The sequence below is a fragment of the Bos javanicus genome, chromosome 19 (assembly GCF_032452875.1).
Source record: "Bos javanicus breed banteng chromosome 19, ARS-OSU_banteng_1.0, whole genome shotgun sequence".
Lineage (NCBI taxonomy): Eukaryota > Metazoa > Chordata > Mammalia > Artiodactyla > Bovidae > Bos > Bos javanicus.
Genome location: NC_083886.1, coordinates 20,898,988 through 20,906,480, shown reverse-complemented (window position 1 = coordinate 20,906,480; position 7,493 = coordinate 20,898,988). Strand labels below are relative to the sequence as shown.

Genomic DNA, 7,493 nt, shown 5'->3' with positions numbered 1-7,493 from the left:
TGTTTTGCACCTTAAATGTGCTCTCTCTTCCTCTTTCTCTTGGATCGCTTGCAGTGTGGGTTGCAAGATGCCATGAGACCCATATGTCAGGGCAAGAAACTAAGGTCTTTAGTCCTATAACCATGTGCACGAGCGTGGATTGGAGCCTCCAGTTCTAGTCAAGCCTATGAGACCACATACCTGGACAACAGCTTGAGTACAACCTCATGAGATAACTCGAACCAGAGGCCCTCAGCTAAGCTACATTCAGATTTCTGACCCTTAGGAACTGTGATAGAATAAATGTTTTTATTTTAAACTTGTAAACTTTGGGCATTTTTTTTTTATACAGAGATAATATGTCTTTACTATCGTGGCTTTTAATTTAGTTATCTTTTGCCTTGGGACTTTTCCAAAGCCCCGCTCAGCCTGGTGATAATTAGAACTGGGAGACTGTAGTGTGTTGAGGGCACTGGAGTTGCAGGAGAGTGCCTGGAGCAGCAGAAAGTAATTTCATGATGATCTCATCTCTCAGAGAATGGTTATGGAGGAACAGAGAGGCTGGAGAATAAAGCCTCTCTGTGGTGCAAGTCCAGCTGGGCTGGGGACGGCCTTAGGGCTAAGCTTGTGTTGAAAGTAACTGTGGACGTCCCCATGGCAAGGTTTGGGCTCCCATCGGGTCATAAGGAACGGGATGAAAAGTGACAGGGAATGGAGACAGGGGTATAGAAATCGGACGCATTGTCATTAGACTCCAGAGGTTTGTAACACTGAACAAACTGTTTCACTTCTCTGAACCAAATGTTTAAAATAGAGATTATAATAACCCACTTTGAAAGGTTCTTTTGAAGATTAAATGGGTTAATGTACACAAAGTGTTTAACATAATGCAGGTGAATAGTTGATATTGTTATTATTCCTTTGGAAGGAGCCCAGTTTGGGGGTCCTGGCTAGCTTGTTTCTGCTGGAACCTGGGCTCATGGTAGGGACAAGCAGGATCTTCCAAAGCAAGGTTGTGGAAGGCCATGTGATGAGTCTCTCCCTGAAAAATAAATGCACGGGTAAAAGGCCAATGGCGATACCAAGAGGCCACCTCAAAAAGGAACCAAAACACAGGACAATTCATATGGAGAAGCCCAGTAATCTACGGAACATGGACACGCCTTCAGATGGGGCACAACCCTCATTTGACACAGAGAAACTCTTAAGGACAGCTTGTTCTAAGACATCAATGAACAAAAATGGGGAAGTTTCTCATCTAGAAGTCATGACTCATGGTGCTCCAGAGAATTCATACAGCAGCGAAACCCAGGAGGGTGAATTCACACCTCATTGATGTCGGCAATTTTATACTAAGGAGAAAGTATCAGTTTAACGAGTTGGAAAACCAGATAATATTAGAAGAGAAGTGATGCTTCAGAAATGACACCAAAGTATTTGTGAAAAAGATTATACAAAATTCATAATTATAAAATAGACATGATTGATCACAGTTGGATATAAATATTTAAAAGGGTGAATAAATTGAGTGATAAAAACATGTTATCACTTCCCAAGGTTTGCAGGGGTTATGTTCCTGAGTCTACTACATTTAGAAAGGTATACCTGTGTTGAAGTTGCATGTGTGAATTTAACATAATTCTGAAGGTGAAATAATATATACAAAGTCCTACAGTGTACATGACTTGATAGAGTTGCTTAAATATGACCAGACTCTGAAGTTTTTGAAACGTTAGTAGATAGAAGAAGGAAAAGTGCTCATTTGCAATTTACAGTTCATCATTTTGTGTTTTAGATTTAGAGACCTTAATTCACCTTTGGGGAAGACTGCTGCTTCAAGAGAAATCTCAGAATAGCCCTTTAATTATCTAGATGTATAATGTTATACTTATCGTTCTTGTAGGCAATGGTGATGTCATTCATTGTTAAACTGACTGTAGATATTGATAATGTAAATTACAACTGTATAAAGCTACCATGTTTTGAATACTTACCCTGAGGTCATAAGAACTACTTTGGGATGCTCACTTAAATACAGATTCTGAGCCCCTCCCTACAGATTTGATTCACTAGGCTTTCGCAAAAGCCCTGGAACCCATAGGCAGGCTGAATTTTCCTTAAATCTTATCTTGAATATGCTGAATAGCAGAGAAGGCAACTTGCCCAAGGTCACAGATAGTAAGTGGTGGAGTAGGGAACAGAGCTCAGGTCTGTCTGATCCTCACTTGAGTATGAAAACGCTTGCATAGAGGGGGTGTGAATGTCCTACTAGACTGAAAGTACAGGAGCAGGATGGCACCAACAGGGAGACCAAGCCTACCAACCACCTTGGGTGGCCATAGGCATCTGTCTTAGGAAACACGTCAGGGGCATAAGTTGCCCCAGTCTGTGAGTACTTAGGTAGTAACATAAGCCTGGCCCACAGAAGACAAGCCAATCATCCTAGCAGGCACATGAAACTAGCAATTGAGTAGAAAATTATCACAGAGGCTGCCATCCCAGACCAGCAAGGAGAATTCGTGTTGCACAACTCTCCTCCTTCTATTAATACTAAGAAAGGAGTAAATGCAAAGTGCTGGATGATTTGGTTTCTAGTTCTTTCTCCGGCCCATGGCTTGTTACAGTCTCAGTTACCAAGCCATAAGGACTCTAACAGGGCACATTTTTCAGGCAACCCACTGGCCAGATAGCTCTTTCTTTTGGCCTTAGATTCTTCCCCTTTTCTTATGTGATCAGCAGGGATGCTTCTCAAGCCAACATGATGTAAACTTTAGACCTTTTTTATTTCTGTTTTTTATTTCCCAGAACCTAGTGTGACACCTGACACACAATAGGCGTCCAGGGCAAGTTCGTTGACAGCCTGAATGAATGAACCAATGACCAGGTGTGGAGGAGACTCATGCATCCATCGTTCTGCCCCCTTGGGCATCCCCCTTTCTGGTCTTAAAAAGTTCCCTAGAGGCTTCCCGGGTGGCTCAGTGGTAAAGAATCTGCCTGCCAATGCAAGAGACACGGGGTTCGATGCCTGATGCGGGGAGCTCCACATGCTGGAGAACAACTAAGCCTGTGCACCACAACTACCGAGCCTGTGCTTGAGAGCCAGGAGCTGCAACCACTGAGACCCGTGCCGCAGTGTGCCCTAGAGCCATGCTCCACAAGAGAAGCCACCGCAAAAAGTGGCCTGGGTACACAACTACGGAGGGGCCCCAGTCACCACAACTAGACAAAAGTCTGAGCAGCAGTGATGACGCAGCACAGTCAAAAATAAATAAATTAATTAAATTATTTAAAAAGAAAAAATTGCCGTACTCTGCACCTGATGTCATCAGCCAGGACAGACGAGGAAACTTTGGCACATATACTTCCTTCTTAAGGGAAGCCCCTGGTGTGAAAACTTACAGTTCTAAGAATAATAAATTGTGATGATGGTTGGTTCTTTCCAGACATCTGTGAGGAAAGATAAGCAAGACCTCAAAATAAAGGCCTTACAATTGTGGGCAGAGCCTTCGAAAGGCTTTTAAGAATCCGAACAGTGCAGGACTGTCACAAAAGACAGAAAATTGTTTCTGACAGTCATAATTATGCTAAAAACAAAACAAAACATTTTAGTGTGTTTCCTTCCAGTTAAAACCCAACTTTCAAAAAACAAAGATCATGGCATCCAGTCTCATCTCTTCATGGCAAATAGATGGAGAAACAATGGAAACAGTGACAGACTTTATTTTCTTGGGCTCCAAAATCATTGCAGATGGTGACTGAAGCCATGAAGTTAAAAGATGCTTGCCCCTTGGAAGAAAGCTATGACCAACCTAGACAACATATTAAAAAACAGAGACATTAGTTTACCGACAAAGGTCCGCCTAGTCAAAGCTATGGTTTTTCCAGTAGTCATGTATGGATGTGAGAGTTGGACTATAAAGAAAGATGAGCACTGAAGAATTGATGCTTTTGAACTGTGGTGTTGGAGAAGACTCTTGAGAGTCCCTTGGGATGCAAGAAGATCAAACCAGTCAATCCTCAAGGAAATCAGTCCTGAATATTCATTGGAGGGAATGATGCTGAAGCTGAAGCTCCAATACTTTGGTCACCTGATGCAAAGAACTGTCTCATTTGAAAAGACCCCGATGCTGGGAAAGATTGAAGGCAGGAGGAGAAGGGGACAACAGAGGATGAGATGGTTGAACGGCATCACCAACTCAATGGACATGAGTTTGAGCAAGCTCCAGGAGTTGCTGATGGACAGGGAAGCCTGGCGTGCTACAGTCCATGGGGTCTCAAAGAATCAGACACAACTGAGCAACTGATCTGAACTGAAATTCCAGTTATCTTTTTTCACATATTTCTTTCTTGGAGTTATTGTAACGCATATTTATTTTTTGAATCTTGCTACTTTTTATCCCACATAACATAAACATTTCTCTGAGTTGTTATAAACTCTGTACATATCAGTTTTTGCAATGCGAGAGACCTGGGTTTGATCCCTGGGTTGGGAAGATCCATTGGAGAAGGGAAAGGCTACCCACTCCAGTATTCTGGCCTGGAGAATTCCACGGACTGTATAGTCCATGGGGTCCCAAAGAGACAGACACAACAGCAATGTTCACTTTCACTTTTAGTCGTTGACTTATACTCCATTTTATGGATGTACCAGAATTTATGCAACGGTTCCTCTATTGTTGATCATTTAATTTCCAATTTTTTCTTTATTCAGTTCAGTTCAGTTCAGTTGCTCAGTCGTGTCCAGCTCTTTGCGACCCCATGAATCGCAGCACACCAGGCCTCCCTGTCCATCACCAACTCCCAGAGTTCACTCAGACTCAAGTCCATCGAGTTGGTGATGCCATCCAGTCATCTCATCCTCTGTCATCCCCTTCTCCTCCTGCCCCCAATCCCTCCCAGCATCAGGGTCTTTTCCAATGAGTCAACTCTTCCCATGAGGTGGCCAAAGTACTGGAGTTTCAGCTTTAGCATCATTCCTTCCAAAGAAATCCCAGGGCTGATCTCCTTCAGAATGGACTGGTTGGATCTCCTTGCAGTCCAAGGGACTCTCAAGAGTCTTCTCCAACACACAGTTCAAAAGCATCAATTCTTCGGCGCTCAGCTCTCTTCACAGTCCAACTCTCACATCCATACATAAGTAATTCTGCAAAGAAGATCTTTGTGCATTAAACCTATTCTATAGTTAAGATAATTTCCTTAACTAGGGGATCAGGAATTGAATACTAGATCCCAGAGAGATTCCTGACACTCCTGAGAGTCTTGAGTCTGTATCATTGCTATTTGGGGGGTTTCCTTTTTGTTTTTGAGAATCTAGGCTCAGACAGGCTGAGTACAAATCCTTGCTCTGGCATTAACCAGTGTGAACTCGGGTACCTAGGTTGACCTTTTCAAGTCTTGGTTTCCTAGCTGTAAATTAGGGATGATTGCAATTTATTCATGGGCTATTGTGAAGATGAACAATAATATATGCAAAGCTCAGTACTTGGCACGGAGTGTGTTCCATAGATACTGTGTGTGTGCGTGTGCTAAGTCGCTTCAGTTGAGTCTGACTCTTTTCGACCCTATGGGCTGTAGCCCGCCTGGCTCCTCTGTCTATGAGATTCTCCAGGCAGGAATACTGGGGTGGGTTGCCATGCCCTCCTCCAGGGGATCTTCCCGACCCAGAGATCAAATCTGCATCTTTTAGGCAGGCAGTTTTTTTTTTTTTTTTTTAACCACTACTGCCACCTGGGAAACCCCTCCACAGATACTAGCAAGAATTAATTTGTTAACTTTGATTATCAACAAGGATGGAAATTTCCACATATGCTCATTATCTGTTTATATTTCTGTGCATGTGTATATTTGTGTGTGTGCATTAAAATATAGTATTTGATTATTTTATTAAAAAAATTGGGGGGCCACACTGCACAGAATTTGGGGTCTTAGTTCTCTGGGGATCAAACCCATAACCTCTGCATTGGAAGCACAGAGTCCTAACCACTGGGGCACCAGGGAATTCCCAAGATACATATTTTATTTTATTTATCTACTTTTTATTGAAGAATAATTGCTTTATAATGTTGTGTTAGCTTCCGCTGTATAACATCATCAATCATCTATACACATACTTATATCCCATCTCTCTGGAGCCTCCTTCCCATCAAGATATGTTATTTTGGATAGAAGAAAACTAAGCCATAAGGGACTCTAAGAGTGCTTATTTATCAGGCAAGCCCCTGGACAGATAACTCTTTGTCAAAATTCATCTAATCCCAAGGAAAAGCAGGCACTAGCATCCTAGAGTTTCTAGACAGCATCTCTCCTTCCCTCTCGGTTTTTTTTTTTTTTTTTTGGTTGATAAATTTTATTTAAGAACTTATACAAATATTCCAGATTGAATTTTAATCCTCATCTTCCTCCTCTTTCATCTTGATTAATCTGGAAGTAATGCAATTCATAACTTTCTTTGCTGTTGGTGACTACGGCTAACCAATCATGTAGATTATTCTTCTTCAAATATTTTTTGGTAAGGTATTTCAAATGCCTTTTGGAAAAGGGCACCTCAGAAGTTACAGAGATCTTACTCTTGTTTCTTTTGATGGTTAGGACACCACCACCCATGTTGCCAGTTTTTCCATCCACCTTGATCCTATCCTGAAGAAACTGCTCAAAATTGGTGCTATCCATCTTTTACAGATGAGTACAGTCCAGGGTTAACTTCAGGAACTGCTTCCTTTTTTTGCCCCAGCTTCTCCACAAGCTTTCTCACAGTCACCATGGCGGCAGCAGAGTCAGAAAGCTCCACTAGTTTTAAGATAGATCATCTCATCATATGTTTCCTTTAAGACTAACTACATTCTTAAGTATGATTTTTATTGTGTTGAGGGACCCTGTGGAGCATATCACTGTTGCTGGAGCAAATTCAGAGGGAAACATGGATTTGATGTCCAGAAATCTGTAGCACCACTGACCTCTCTAGGAGGACGCTTCTCAGAAAGGCAAGTATTCCCAGGGCAAGACTCTGGGCAGCTTTGAGTCCTGTAAAGCACTGTGCAGCCATAGCAGCTTCCCCTCCCACTGACAGCATCTATAAATCCATTTCCTGTCTTGTAATTATGTCTCATGTAGTAATTAGCCCCTTCATATCAATGAAGCTAAATTTCCCTGTGTAATGGAGTGAAGCCTGAGCGTTCGAGACAAATTGAAATGCAGCTTTGGGTAGGGGGGTAGGTGGGGGGCGGGGGTAGGAGGTACCTCTGAGCACTCCTCAGGGTCAGGGAGGACAGTCCTTGCTTGCAGAGCCCTACTGTATGCCAGGCACTGTTCTGGGCCCCTTGCACCATGCAATTTCTTAAAATCCTCACACTGACCTTTCTGCTCCAGCATCTGCACTTTTTTTTTTTTTTTTAAGATTTTTTTTTTTTGATCATGGACCGTTTTTAAAGTCTTTATTGAATTTGTTACAATATTGCTTCTGTCTTCTTTTTTTAAGTTTTGGTTTTCTGGTCCTAAGGTATGTGGGATCTTACCTC

At 42.3% G+C, this 7,493-nt stretch overlaps 1 pseudogene; it reads right to left on the bottom strand.

The window, feature by feature from the left end:
- Positions 1–6,295: 6,295 nt before the first annotated feature.
- LOC133231573 (large ribosomal subunit protein eL22-like) lies at positions 6,296–6,739 on the bottom strand (annotated as a pseudogene).
- Between the last annotated feature and the right edge of the window lie 754 nt (positions 6,740–7,493).